A 16,184-nucleotide genomic window follows, 5' to 3' on the forward strand; every position below is an offset into this window, starting at 1 on the left:
AACAAACCTACCCAACTGCTGTAATATCCGGGTCACCACCGACCGCCCTCGCTTTCCGTCGTGATGGCAAACTCTCTGAAGTTCGCCCTGTTGAGGACAAAGATATCCTCGGAGGCTTATGCTATGGCTGAAGGAGGAATAGGAGCTGAAGATGGGACAGTAGGCCGAGGTGGTACCTGCAATGGTAGCATCAGCTACATATGGTGTGGAGGCAGCTGCTATGGAAGGGCCCTCAGTGCCCAGATTAACTGTGCCCTGTGGCACTGAATCTATAACATGCTCAGTCTGCTCATCCGGAAAATCTAGCAGTGAAGTACTGGTGGTCTGAGATGTATGGAGTGTCTCATCCCTACTCCGTGTGATGTCACACACCTTCATTGCTGGGAGAGTGGCTGCGAATGTATCAATGTTTCTCACCTGGGCCATCTTGCATAACTGTGTGATAAGAAATGGGAATATCAAAGCTGTCGCCTCCTGTAGTACGCGTGTCCGAATGGCGCTACTGATCAACTCACCTAAGTTCATTGGGTACCTGGATAGCATTGCAGCCACAATCACTGCTCTATCCGGTGTGACTAGGTTATCCGGTCCCTTAGGTAGAATGCGATATATGACGAAATTCCACCAGAATTTAGTTTCCAAGCTGATATCAGCCTTACGTAGCTTGGCAGCCAAGCTACTCACCCATGGTGCTTTGTTCGCCGGACCTCGAGCCATCATCGTCGCAAACCATTCTCTCGCAGATTGCTCTGCTCTTTTTTGAAACTTATCATCATATTCCACTGTGGCTGGCTCAACGAAGTCATCCCCAAAATAAAACCTGTTGATTGTGCGGGCTGAGATATCAACATGTGCACCCCGAACGTACATTGTATCTAACGGAGGGGCGGCTTTCAAAGCTCTCTTGTTCTTATGCCGCTTCGCTAGCAGCACTCTGTAGGTAGCATGGAATTCTCGAACCATGGTCGGGCAATAATCACCTGGAGGCTGTGTGAATGCCTCTAGATGATAGTCTTACGAGATCGCAATCCGAGGGTAACTCTCTAATCCGCTCATACTGATTTGTTTCTCTTCTTGAATATTCCTCCTTGGGTTACCTCGGGTGACTGTAGTTGCCCCCTTTATGTAGTACTTTTTGCACCCATCATAAGGGAATAGGATTGCAGCTATCTCCCTCTTCTGCAGCCACATCCGCTCTTGTTCCTTATTTTAATTCCGTTCAGGAGCGGCTTGTTGCTTGTTGCTGCCTCGCTAGCACTAGCGAATGTGGAGGATGACACCCCCTCTTCAGACTGGGAGGAGTTTAGGACAGGTGATGCTGTGCGAGGAGTGGTGGTCCGTGCTCTTTTTCTAGTCATTGGTACCACCTCTTGATGTTTAGAGTTTGGGGGTTCATCTCTATGAGTAAGGGTCAATTGTCCCCGACCTCGGCCTTTTTTTGGACCACCATCCCGCTTGACTGGATTCTTTGGAGGCATATTTGCAAAAAGAACACCCTTCGTTATTGAGACAACCATAAAAATATAGCAAAACAAGAAAAAGATACAAAACATAGAGAATTGAAAAGCTGCCAGTGGTCCGCCGAATTGCTCGAAGGAACGTCAAACAGATCGACGGAGCATCGAAGTGTTTGTCAAACCGATTGATGAGTTGTCGATCACTTCGTCGATTCTTATTTGGTCGCTATAAATTTCAACTGAAAGATGGTGGAAAGGACGCCCCGTTGATTGATTCGACGGCCTGCCAAATCCACCGTCGAGTTTGTTTTGCTGCAATCTTCCGAGAGGAATCATTCAATGTTGAGAAGGACGGTCCGTCAAATAAATCGACGGACCGTCGAACTTAGCGTCGAAAGATCAGCAGGCTTTGCCTACATATTTAATACGATCCTAAAGTCGTAGTGCAAACCCTTATGTAATTTGGGGTTACTCAGACTTCACCCAATGTTGGCTTGGGTTAGAGTAGGGAAAATAATTGGCGGGCAAAACAACGCCTTGGTTGTAATGCCCTCTAAGCCAAAGTTTCACACAACACCACACTTGGGCATTTCATCAAACAGGTGGTGGGCAAAACAACAATAATCTCATGAAAGAGGTAACGTTTGTTGTAATACCCTCCGACTCGGTGGAATATGATGCACTCCCTCCATGAGTCCCAATTGTCAGCAATCAATTATACCTAATGAATCACACAGTCAAACAAACCACTTAGCCAAAATAAACTAACAACAACAACACAGGGAAGACGAGCAAACAACTATTATGAACAAGTGAACAAGCAATACATGATCTACATACCTTAAAATTGAAAGAAGACTTGATTTTAGCACTTAAGGAATGATGAACACACAAGTAGCCACTACTAGGGTTACACACAACAGAAGGAGAGAGTAAACTAGGGAGAGAATAATGGTGAATGAGAGGAATAGTGGTTGATGGGTGTATTTAAAAGAGGGGAAGGTGGAGTAACTGTTGGGTAACAGTTATGGAAGTGGGTAAGGTGGAAGAGAAGGGAGAATTTAAAAAAAAAAAAAGTGGGAAGAGAGAGGGACGCGTCGGGTTATATAACTGATAACCCTACCCGACGCGTAAAAAGGATGGAACGTCGAATGGTTTGACGTTCCGTCGAGTGCAGGTCATTTTTTTTATATATGCAAGGGAGAAAAATGCCCGTCAAACTGACTGTCGATCTGTTCGACGGAGCGTCAAACCTGACGTCGAAATGCCATTAGTTTCAGTGATGAATCTTTCAGGCGGTCCATTTCAACAAAAGGCATTCTACGGCTTGTCGAACTGATCAACGTTCCGTCGAATGCGTACCGTTCATCTGCTTCCTTGGCAATTTCTACATTCAACACTTAGGTTCCTAGACACATCAACAAACATCAAAACAACACAAAAACAAAAACCAACAAAACGAAAAACATAATGCAAAAATAAACATGGGTTGCCTCCCAAGAAGCGCACAATTTAACGTCGCGGCACGACGTAATACCACTTCTGGTGTGAAGGTCCGGTGCTATGTTTCAACCGGTGAGCATCGGCAATCTTGTCTCCATCAACCATCCAATGATAGTGCTTTACCCGGTGGCCATTAACTCTGAAAGTACGAGTCCCATCTTCGGACTTTAATTCCATCGAACCATTGGGTGAAACACTTACCAAAGTAAAAGGACCGAACCACTTGCATTTCAATTGCCCGGAAAGAGCTTCAACCTTGAGTTGAATAGCAACACCGAATCACCCGGTTGAAAATCTCTCTTCAAAAGTTTGACATCATGATAATGCTTCATCTTTTCTTTATACAAAGCCGCACTCTCATAGGCATGATACCAAAACTCATCCATTTCATTTATTTGAAACAACCGAAACTTGTCTGCTTCGTCCCAATCCATGTTCAATTTTTTTAATGCCCACAAAGCTTTGTGTTTAAGTTCAACCGGTAGATGGAAAGCTTTACCAAACACCAACCGATAAGGAGAAGTACTAATGGGTGTCTTGAATGCCGTTCTATAAGCGCAAAGAGCATCATCAAGCTTTAATGACCATTCGGTTCTATTTGCATTAACCATCTTGGCTAATATACTCTTTATCTCCCGATTGGAGACTTCGACTTGCCCACTAGTTTGGGGGTGGTAAGGAGTTGCCACCCTATGCTTCACTCCATATTTCTTCATGAGATTAGTGAAATGCTTATTGCAAAAGTGAGTGCCATCATCACTAATGATTGCCCTAGGAGTGCCAAACCTTGTGAATATGTTCTTTTTGAGAAAATTTGTGACACTCTTGCCGTCATTATTGGGCAATGCTACAGCTTCGACCCACTTGGACACATAGTCAACCGCAACAAGGATGTATCGGATGCCACGAGAACTCACAAATGGGCCCATAAAGTCGATGCCCCACACATCAAAGAGTTCAACCTCCATGATAAAATTCATTGGCATTTCGTGATTCCTCCCAATTGATCCTTGGCATTGACATTGGTCACAAGTTTTCACCATCAAATTTACATCATGATAAAGGGTGGGCCAATAATAGCTACATTCAAGCACTTTTGCCACGGTGCGGTTCCCACTATGATGACCCCTCACGGGAGAGTCATGGCAAGCTTCCAAGATTTCTATGGCCTCAGATTCGGCCACACATCGCCGAATGATGTTATCAGCACAAGTGTGGAACAAATAGGGCTTATCCCAATAGTATTGATGACTATCTCTCAAAAATTCCTTCTTTTGATAAGCTTTGATGTCGTCGGGGAAAAGACTCGTCACCAAAAAGTTGGTGATATCCGCATACCAAGGAGAAACTTCACAAGAAACGGCCAAAAGTCTTTCATCAGGAAAAGCATCAATTAATTCAAGATCTCCACTCAGTCTCCCGGCTTCCTCAAGCCTAGATAGATGATCCGCAGCTTGGTTTTCACAACCTTTTCGATCTTTGATTTCAAAGTCAAACTCTTGCAACAATAAAACCCAACAAATCAATCGTGGCTTTGCATCTTTCTTTGTCATTGTCACACCCCGACTTTACTAGGGTGTGATGGGCACCCGACCCCATATTCGGAGCCGAGCGAACCCGCTAACTCTTATTGCACATATGAACTTATGGATTAGTAAGAAATGAATACATAAAAATGTTTTTTTCAAGTAAAATCTAACATCATATAAGACTTGTAACACGAGACGTGATAACATATCGGCTGTTGGAGCCGCTTACAGACTGACAACCCAATACCCACGACTATGTCTGCAAAGTCTCTAACTCCGAACAAATCATCATGGCACATATACTCTGACTCGGCAGCACTCCAGGACAAGTGGAGCCTACCAACCCCGCTGGACATCTTCTATGCTAGCTTCGGCTAAATGCATCCGGTTCCACCCGCGCGGCATGAAACGCGAGCCCCGAAGAAGAGGGGTCGGTACGAGCAAAGTACCGAGTATGTAAGGCATGGATGGTAACATAGAAAGAGACGTAATCATGTGCAACAACGGTATGGAGATGTAGAGCATATCATGTGAGAAAGTATCCTGTACATATGAGACATATCATGTATAAGGGAGTAAGTCGCGCATACGGAACATGTCATGTGTGTAAACGCGTACGTATGGAACATATCATGTAAAGCGAACCGGTACATAGGGATCATATAATGTAAAGCTGTGACTGCGTGCATATGAGTGCCCCTGGGGGCGGATGCCATGCATGCTTGTTTGGTCATATGGTATCATAGCACCGAACAAGCCGGCTCGCCCACATAGCACCGAAATACTCCTGCTCGCCCATAAATTCCGCGTCCGGGCATCCCGCGTCCGGGATGATAAGCCAGTACGACCGGTGGCAATGAAACATGTCTCCCTTCCCATTCCCCACATATACATGTATCCCATCCCCCAACCCATATACGTATGGCATGCATGAGAGCCCAAAGAAAGTCATGTACTCGTCGAGAGGGGACGTAAGGTCGAAAACCTCCGATCGCATTATGGAGTAATCATGGTCGCTTTGTCTCACCTTGAAGGAACAATAATCATAAGGCGAGACTATCAACGGAGGATAACATTAAGAGAACGTAAAACATATCATATTGCATCGTATCATGTCATAGCATATCGTGTCATATCATAGCATATCGTGTCATGTCATAGCATATCGTGTCATAGACATTTTCTCATATTTAGCATCATCTTTGTCATCATAGAATCATAGTCATTGCTTTAGTCATGAAAACTTTCAAAATCGTACAACTTGGATTTGGAGAAAAATGAATACTTTGGAAAACATTTGTAAACTTTTAGGAAGGAAAATCATGCCTTGGGGTCAATGGTTTAGTTAGAACAGCTATTGTTTGGTAGTTGGAATAATGACCAAGAACTCCCATTAACTGTAGTACGGAAACAAGCTTAATGGGACAATAGGAGGGAGTTCGGGAATAGTGGGCCCACCTCGGTCAAATGAGGCGGCGTACACAATTTATGTATAATACATTTCATGACATTACTTATGAGAGTTTCAGGGTAAACGGATCCTATTCATGCAAGTTCTAGGTGTTTAGACGATTCTTTTAACTATTCATAAGCATTTAATTCAGTTCTACTGAATGAATAGTAGTCAAATTCAAGCTCGGATTTCTAGAATTAGAGTGGTTTCCAAGACACGTATTCAAGCCTATTACATCTAAGACATGCCAAGGAAGAAGAGTGAAACCTTACATACCTTTTCCGCCTCATGCGCGACTCCAAATTCAAGTTCCAAATCCGCCAAAATCTACAATTTGGTCATGTTTACCAAACATTGATTAGTGCATTTAGAAGTTGAATTCTTAAAGTAACACTTGCCTACCGGAACTTCGGCAGCATTTCCCCTGTAAATACTCCATCCCACCAAGTTCAACTTGGCCAATTTCAATCAACAACAACCCGGGAATTCAACCCGGCCAAACCATCCACAATAACGCCAATAATCAACAATCATACCAACAATCATGTAGACAACATCAATGTTTAATTCCCAACGCATTCTAGCATTAACAATTCTTTTCTTCATAACTCATCGACACTCCATTTATTCAAATAAGCTACATATGTTCAAGCTAACACCAACGATCACATGTTCAAATATTATCCCGAGACCATTCAAACACGATTCAAGAACGTTTCAAGCAACCCACACAATATTCAAAATAATCTATCCAATGTACAACATGATCCGAAATCATCCAAATTCCATAGAGGCGAACATTACATTTCTTCCTTCCAAATTCACATACTACATCAACAATTCCATACGTTGACAACATTATTTTCATCAAAGCAAGGAACTATATTCAAATCGTGTTGGCTCCCAAAACAGCCCGCAATACTACAATTCAACACGAGTCATCAAACATCCATTTTACGTCATAATATTCACAACAACATCACTAGAACGCTAAATTACATTAATTCATCTTTTCTATACAAACAACCTATACATTCGGCCAACATCCATACATACACAACATCATGAATTTCATCCATTTCGACACGTCACGACCTACCCAAACGTCCATAACACATATATAACATAAGAAAATAAAGATTGAACCTCACCTTTCCTTTCCATTCCTCTTCTCGGCTAGGATTGCTCCTTGCAAAACAAATGGTTTCCTTCTTCCAACAACTACTCCACATGATAGAGGACCTTCCATTTAGTAGAAAACTAGAAGAAAAATAATCTTTCCATGATCAATTTCCAAGGGCAGTTCGGCCAGCCCTTGGCCGTGACTCCCTTTTTTTTTTTTTTTCTTTCTTTCTTTCTTGTTTCTTTCTCTCTTGTTAAAATATGACCACTCCTCTCCCTTATATATACATTGCATGCATGTGAGGGGCACATGCCCCCTCTCTAGATTTTTCTTTTCTTTTCCCCTTTCTTTTATTTTCTAGAATTTTCTTTCCTTTTTCCTTGAATTTTCCTAAAGTGGTCAAAGATGACCACTTGTCTTCCTAAACAAGCCTTGGCCCATGTATTTTTTATAATTTACACTTAGCCCCTATAAATTAATAAAAATGTGGACATGCACCATGTATGTCACACGGCCAACATGGCCATTTCATGAACCTCCTTGAACTTTGCAAAATTCCCATTTTACCCTTAGTCCTCCGCAATATTTTCCATGAACCCTTTTCCGAATTTTCCTCTTTACCCTTAACCTTTCTCATTACTTCCATACCTCCAATGTTCATAAATAATATTCCTAACGACTCGTACATTAAAATTATTTCAGAACATAGTCTTGTCCTTAACTTCTCACCACTAACTCGAAATATTCAAATGTACAAAACGCGAGGTATAACATCCTTCCCCCCTTTAGAACATTCGTCCTCGAATGTTCAATTAGTCGTCCGGAGTCTCATAAGTACCTCGGGGGAACTCCCTTTTCAAAACTATTTTCATCCTTCATATTAGCTCTTAAGCTATCCAATACCGTTCTCTTTGTTATACTCTTTCTCTTCATATACGTTCATTTTACGGCGTCACATTATTCAAAGTCGTACAAACTTTTCACATAACCGAAATTCTATCCACTTGGTGTCGGTTTACCCGACCTTACTAATCCACTTCAGTGAGAGGTCTCATTTGTAACTCAAGCGTTCATATCAAATACATTACCGTATCAACTGTTTCTATCTCATCCTTACTTTTCTCTCACCTGCTTCCCCCCTTTAGGGGTATGCTTTACCATTATCCATTCATGCCTGTCTCTTTTTCTACACCTTCATATATACATATATATAATTACTATTAACTAGCCCACAAAATACGTCCAAACGCTGTTCAAGCCTATCCTAATTCCCGAGGCGTGATGCCTTTCACCGTGTCTCTTTACCAAGCAAGTTTGCTTCGTCCTACGCGTCTTAACATAATCTCCGACCATCCCGTATGCTCTAGTTTCCCTTAGGCTATCCTAACTTCTCATTTGTCTCTTAAGTCTAAATATATCAAATTTCTCGCATACTTCCCAGGGGGTCACCCATCGTAGAATTGCTTCCACCTGAGCACGCTTAACCTCGAAGCTTTGGTGAAATCCGGTGCCTTAATGCTGACATCATCGCGTCCACTCCCTCGTATGGCCTTTATTACATGTTCTGGAGCAAGTCGAAGCCTTACAGGTTCTGAAGTATTTTCATAACACGTCCTTTCTTTTGTAATTACCGTTTTGCCCCTTTTGATTCCCAATGGTCACCTTTCACCCGTGTGCACGACTACTTTCTATCGGGGCTTCGGATTCACGGGAGCGACCACACCTTCATCGCCACGCCAAATCCCTAACCTTTCGAAACAACGTATCTTACTTATTGCCCGTTTACGGTATTTCCTTTCCACGCTCCTTCTGTTAAAGCGTATCCGTTCTAGTAGAACCTCCTTTATCATTTCCACTTATTCAAATCTATACACGGCAAATATCAACAATCTTTTACCTGAGAACATACGGCTACATGGCATATTCCGGCCGTCCGGGACTTCCAAAGATTCAAAGTACGAGAACAATTATCCGGACTACGCCTCTGTGACTTGCCATTTTCCGTCGCATATACGGCCTATATAGGAAAGTCTTATTTCTTATGACTTGGCTCTATCGCACGATCACGGGGACGAAAAGAAGGTCAACAATTCCTAGATGCCCCGCCGACCTCACCCCGTTTATAAATGTGGCCGGCTTCACACCCATAAAACGGGACTCTCACACGACTTTGCGAACAACCCTTAAGCCCAGACTTTCTTTCCGGAGCACCACTTTGTCACACCCCGACTTTACCGGGGTGTGATGGGCACCGACCCCCATATTCGGAGCCGAGCGAACCCCGCTAACTCTTATTGCACACATGAACTTATGGATTAGTAAGAAATGAATACATAAAAATGTTTTTTTCAAGTAAAATCTAACATCATATAAGACTTGTAACACGAGACGTGATAACATATCGGTTATTGGAGCTGACACGGACTGACAACCCAATACCCGCGACTCATGCCAAAGTCTCTAACTCCGAACAAATCATCATGGCACATATACTCGACTCGGCGGCACTCCCGGGACAAGTGGAGCCTACCAACCCCACATGACATCTTCTATGCTAGCTTCGGCTCGTACGGTTCACTGCGCGGCATGAAACGCGGCCGAAGAGGGGTCGGTACGAGGCAAAATGCGAGTATGTAAGGCATGGATGGTAACATAGAAAGAGACGTAATCATGTGCAACAACGGTATGGAGATGTAGAGAGCATATCATGTGAGAAAGTATCCTGTACGTATGAGACATATCATGTATAAGGGAGTAAAAGGCATATGGAACATGTCATGTGTAAAGGCGTAACTTTGTACGTATGGAACATATCATGTAAAAAGGCTGGAACCGGTACATAGGGATCATATAATGTAAAAATTTCGCGACTGTGCATATGAGTGCCCAGGGGCGGATGCCATACGTGCTTGTTTGGTCATATGGTATCATAGCGCCGAACAAGCGGCTCGCCCGCGTAGCGTCGAAATACTCCCGGCTCGCCCGTAAATGCCGCGTACGGGATGATAAGTCGGTGACTGTGGCAATGAAACATGTCTCCCTTCCCATTCCCCGCGTATACATGTATCCCGTCCCCCGACCCATATACGGTATATGTACATGAGAGCCAAAGAAAGTCATGTACTCGTCGGAGGGATGTAAGGTCGGAAACCTCCGATCGCATTATAGAGTAATCATGGTCGCTTTGTCTCACCTTGAAGGAACAATAATCATAAGGCGAGAGACTATCAACGGAGGATAACATTAAGAGAGACGTAAAACATATCATATTGCATCGTATCATGTCATAGCATTTCGTGTCATATCATAGCATATCGTGTCATGTCATATCATATCGTGTCATAGACATTTTCTCATATTTAGCATCATCTTTGTCATCATAGAATCATAGTCATTGCTTTAGTCATGAAAACTTTCAAAATCGTACAACTTGGATTTGGAGAAAAATGAATACTTTGGAAAACATTTGTAAACTTTTTAGGAAGGAAAATCATGCCTTGGGGTCAATGGTTTAGTTAGAACGACTATTGTTTGGTAGTTGGAATGATGACCAAGAACTCCCATTAAGCTTGTAGTACGGAAACAAGCTTAATGGGACAATAGGAGGAGTTCGGGGAATAGTGGGCCCACCTCGGTCAAATGAGGCGGCGTACACAATTTATGTATAATACATTTCATGACATTACTTATGAGAGTTTCAGGGTAAACGGATCCTATTCATGCAAGTTCTAGGTGTTTAGACGATTCTTTCAACTATTCATAAGCATTTAATTCGATTCTCTTGAATGAATAGAGTCAAATTCAAGCTCGGATTTCTAGAATTAGAGTGGTTTCCAAGACACGTATTCAAGCCTATTACATCTAAGACATGCCAAGGAAGAAGAGTGAAACCTTACATACCTTTTCCGCCTCATGCGCGACTCCAAATTCAAGTTCCAAATCCGTCAAAATCTACAATTTGGTCATGTTTGCAAACATTGATTAGTGCATTTAGAAGTTGAATTCTTAAAGTAACACTTGCCTACCGGAACTTCACATTTCCCCAGCAAATACTCCATCCCACCCAAGTTCAACTTGGCCAATTTCAATCAACAACAACCGGAATTCAACCGGCCAAACCATCCACAATAACGCCAATACTCAACAATCATACCAACAATCATGTAGACAACATCAATGTTTAATTCCCAACGCATTCTAGCATTAACAATTCTTTTCTTCATAACTCATCGACACTCCATTTATTCAAATAAGCTACATATGTTCAAGCTAACACCAACGATCACATGTTCAAATATTATCCGAGACCATTCAAACACGATTCAAGAACGTTTCAAGCAACCCACACAATATTCAAAATAATCTATCCAATGTACAACATGATCCGAAATCATCCAAATTCCATAGGGGCAGAACATTACATTTCTTCCTTCCAAATTCACATACTACATCAACAATTCCATACGTTGACAACATTATTTTCATCAAAGCAAGGAACTATATTCAAATCGTGTTGGCTCCCAAAACAGCCCGCAATACTACAATTCAACACGAGTCATCAAACATCCATTTTACGTCATAATATTCACAACAACATCACTAGAACGCTAAATTACATTAATTCATCTTTTCTATACAAACAACCTATACATTCGGCCAACATCCATACATACACAACATCCTGAATTTCATCCATTTCGACACGTCACAACCTACCCAAACGTCCGTAACACACATATATAACATAAGAAAATAAGATTGAACCTCACCTTTCCTTTCCATTCCTCTTCTCGGCTAGGATTGCTCCTTGCAAAACAAATGGTTTCCTTCTTCCAACAACTACTCCACATGATAGAGGGACCTTCCATTTAGTAGAAAACTAGAAGAAAAATAATCTTTCCATGATCAATTTTCAAAATGGCGGTTCGACGACCCTTGGCAAGTGACTCCCTCTTTTTTTTTTCTTTCTTTCTTTCTTGTTTCTTTCTCTCTTGTTAAAATATGACCACTCCTCTCCCTTATATATACATTGCATGCATGTGAGGGCACGTACCCCTCTCTAGATTTTTCTTTTCTTTTCCCCTTTCTTTTATTTTCTAGAATTTTCTTTCCTTTTTCCTTGAATTTTCCCTAAAGTGGTCAAAGATGACCACTTGTCTTCCTAAACAAGCCTTGGCCCATGTATTTTTTATAATTTACACTTAGGCCCTATAAATTAATAAAAATGTGGACATGCACCATTATGTCACACGACCAACGTGGCCGTTTCATGAACCTCCTTGAACTTTGCAAAATTCCCATTTTACCCTTATCCTCATAATATTTTCCATGAACCACTTTTTAAATTTTCCTCTTTACCCTTAACCTTTCTCATTACTTCCATACCTCCAATGTTCATAAATAATATTCCTAACGACTCGTACATTAAAATTATTTCAGAACATAGTCTTGTCCTTAACTTCTCACCACTAACTCGAAATATTCAAATGTACAAAACGCGAGGTATAACAGTCATGAAATATATCAATGCCGCGTGATCCGTATGAAAAACCACTTTGGATCCCAAAAGATAAGCCCGAAACTTCTCAAAATAATATACAATGGCTAGAAGTTCTTGCTCGGTGATGGTTTAATTCATTTGAGCATCATTGAGGGTTTTTCATAATAAATTGGGTGCATGATTTTGTTGTGCCTTTGCCCAAGCACCGCACCTATAGCAAATCCGGTCGCATCACACATGAGCTCAAACGACAATGACCAATCCGAAGATACAATAATTGGAGTAGAAGTGAGCTTTTCCTTCAATTCATTAAATGCCTTAAGGCACTTTTCACCAAACACAAACTTAGCCTCCTTTTCAAGGAGCTTACACATAGGATTTGCAATTTTTGAAAAATCCTTGATAAAACGCCTATAGAAACCGGCAAGTCCCAAGAAGCTACGAACTACTTTGACAGAGATAGGTGGAGGAAGCTTAGCAATAACTTCAATCTTTGCTTGGTCTACCTCAATACCCTTCTCGGAAATCTTATGGCCAAGGATAATCCCTTCCTTCACCATGAAATGACACTTCTCCTTATTAAGTACAAGGTTGGTTTCTTCACACCACTTCAATACCTTACCAAGATTGGCAAGGCTTTCGTCAAAGGAGTCACCAACAATCGAAAAGTCATCCATAAAGACTTCCAAGCAATCTTTAACCATATCCGAGAAAATAAACATCATACACCGTTGGAATGTAGCTGAAGCATTGCATAAGCCAAAAGGCATTCAGCTAAAAGCAGAGGTGCCATAAGGACAAGTGAAAGTGGCTTTCTTTTGGTCCTCTAAGGCAATGCTAGTTTGGTTGTACCCCGAATAGTCATCCAAAAAGCAATAATAAGATCTTTCGGCTAGTCGATCAAGCATTTGATCAATAAAAGGCATAGAGAAGTGGTCTTTACAAGTTGCGGTGTTGAGCTTTTGATAGTCCATACACACTCGCCATCCGGTGACTGTCCTTGTAGGAATCAATTCATTCTTGGAATTAGGAACAACGGTGATGCCCCCTTTCTTTGGTACACATTCTTGTCGGACTACTTCCAGTGGACCATTTTGCAATTGGGTATACAACACCGCGTCTAACCATTTGATTATCTCCTTCTTGACCACTTCTTTCATAGGTGGGTTTAGCCTTCTTTGATGTTGTACACTCGGTGAACTATCTTCCCCTCAAAGCTCGATTCTATGTTCACAAATACCGGAGGAATCCCCACTAATATACGCAATAGTCCACCCGATAGATCTTTGATAGCCGACACTTCGAAGCCTTTTTGTGTTTGTTTGCATTTAACAAAGATGAGAGAATAAACGGTAGAGTATTATTCGGGCCAAGAAAAGCATACTTGAAATGAGTGGGAAGTAGCTTGGGGCTCGAGTTTTGGTGGCTCAACCAATCGAAAAGGCTTAACGGAGGAGTGGCTCTTTGTCAAGATCAAGAGATAATTTCTTTGGTTCATAAGAATATAAACCCCGGCCAATAAGTGAATTCACCTTTTCAACATACCCCTCCATTTTATCCGCCTCAAAATTCACCAAAATTGTCGAAAGTGCTTCGTCAAAGTGTTCCTCCTCTAATTTATGATCCACCGCTTCGTCTACCATAACGAAAGAATCAATGACCGAAATGCTCTCATAAGCACTTGGCAATTTTAACCCCTTGCTAGCTTGGATGGCTACCTCTTCATCATTTACCCGAAATTTTATTTCATTCTTTTTCGAATCCAGTAAAGCTCTCCCGGTGGTAAGAAATAGCCTTCCCAAGATAATTGGGATTTCTTTGTCAATCGCACAATCAAGGATGACAAAATCCGCCTGTAATAAGAATTCCCCCACTCTAATAAGGACATTATCAACAACCCCTACTGGTCTCTTAATGGTTCTATCGGCCATTTGGTGACGCATGCTTGTTGGTCTAGGTGTTCTCAAACCGGATTGTTTATAGATGGCTAGTGGCATCAAATTAATACTAGCTCCATTATCACACAAGGCACGAGCAAACTCGTGTTACCCGATGGTGCAAGGAATAGTGAAAGCCCCGGGATCTCCCTTCTTCTCAACCCTTGTGGATGAAATAATAGAGCTCACACGGTGGGTGACTCCCACCGTATCATGCTTGATTGTTCTTTTCTTTGTCAACAAGTCCTTCAAGTATTTAGCAAAACCCGACATTTCTTGGAATTCATCAAGAAATGGGATATTCATTGACAACCCTTTGAATTGGTCATAGAAGCGTTAGCACTTTGCATCCTCCGTTCTTTTTATCAACCTTTTAGGGAAAGGGGGAGGAGATTGATATGTTTGAGTCAAGGGTCTAATTGCCCCCGTGACCTTGTTCTTTTGAGTGCTACCCTTGGTAGCTTCTTCAACACTTGGCACCTCCTCACCCTCAACAACAATAGGGTGTGCCTCCTTTTCCTTCTCAATAATAATAGGTTCCTCAATTGGTGCCTTAAGTTCTTCTTCAATGTCTTCTTCAATAACCCCATCAACAACCGGCTCAACAATAATTGGTTCAACCACCCTCTTATCCACAGCATTAAGGATCGTCCCAGCACGTAGAAATAGCTTTGCACCATGAGGCAATGTGATCACCTCCAGCTACTTTGGGTTCGAAGTGTGTAGCTAGGAAGGCCTCCTCTTTGTGGAGGATGTTGCTCACGAGAAAGATCTCGCATTTGTGACTCAAGTTTTTCAATCGAAGCGGTGTGAGAACCTACCACTTTGGTCAAATTTTCCATCTTCTTATCACTCTTGTTTTGGTTATCCAAGATCTTCTCAAGCATAGATTCCATTCGAGAGGTCCCTTGATCATTGGAAGGACCCTCTTGCCAATTTTGAGAGTTAGAAGAATGACCTTTTAGTGGAACATAGGCATTAGAATTCCAATTACCATAATTGTTGTTGTTGTAATCCCTCCTATCTGAACCACCATATTCATTTCGGCCATATTGATTACTTTGTTGTTGGGTCTCCATTGCTTTTGATAACCCCCTTGAGAGTTATCGATATAATTAGCATTTTCACGTTGTTGTTTCCCCTCTAGATAAGTCTCCTCCGAGACTTGATACATTTCGAGAGCATGAGATGGCATTTCTTTAACGACATTCACGCCCTTATCTTCTTTCTCCGCAAGCCTCTTTGATAGCAAATACACGGTGGTTTGCAATTGAGCAAAAGCATGATCTCGCTCATGATTCTCTTTGGCCACCGAGGCAACAGAAGCACTACCATATGACAAATTGTTACACCTTGGAAAATTTTTCGTTGATGCACAGTGAATAGGCTAATGAGAAATATGAAGTATATGATGCTTTAATAAGTGAGAAATAGCAATTGATGATTCTAAATGAGATTTGAAAGACATTCGACGTTAGACGGGAAAGTTGCCAAGAGAAGGCCATGTAAGGGATAAGTTTCGGAGAGGATTTATGAGTATTAAGTTGATGACAACTTAATGATGTGTTGGGGAAGAGTTATAATGCCCCTTAGATTGTTAATGAAGTGATAAATAAGTGCTAAGAAGGTTCGTAAAGGGTTGGGGTCAAAGAAATGCGAGAACAAATTCGGTGGTGGGTTTG

Source organism: Lycium ferocissimum, chromosome 9 (genome assembly GCF_029784015.1).
Source record: "Lycium ferocissimum isolate CSIRO_LF1 chromosome 9, AGI_CSIRO_Lferr_CH_V1, whole genome shotgun sequence".
In the NCBI taxonomy this organism is placed as follows: domain Eukaryota; kingdom Viridiplantae; phylum Streptophyta; class Magnoliopsida; order Solanales; family Solanaceae; genus Lycium; species Lycium ferocissimum.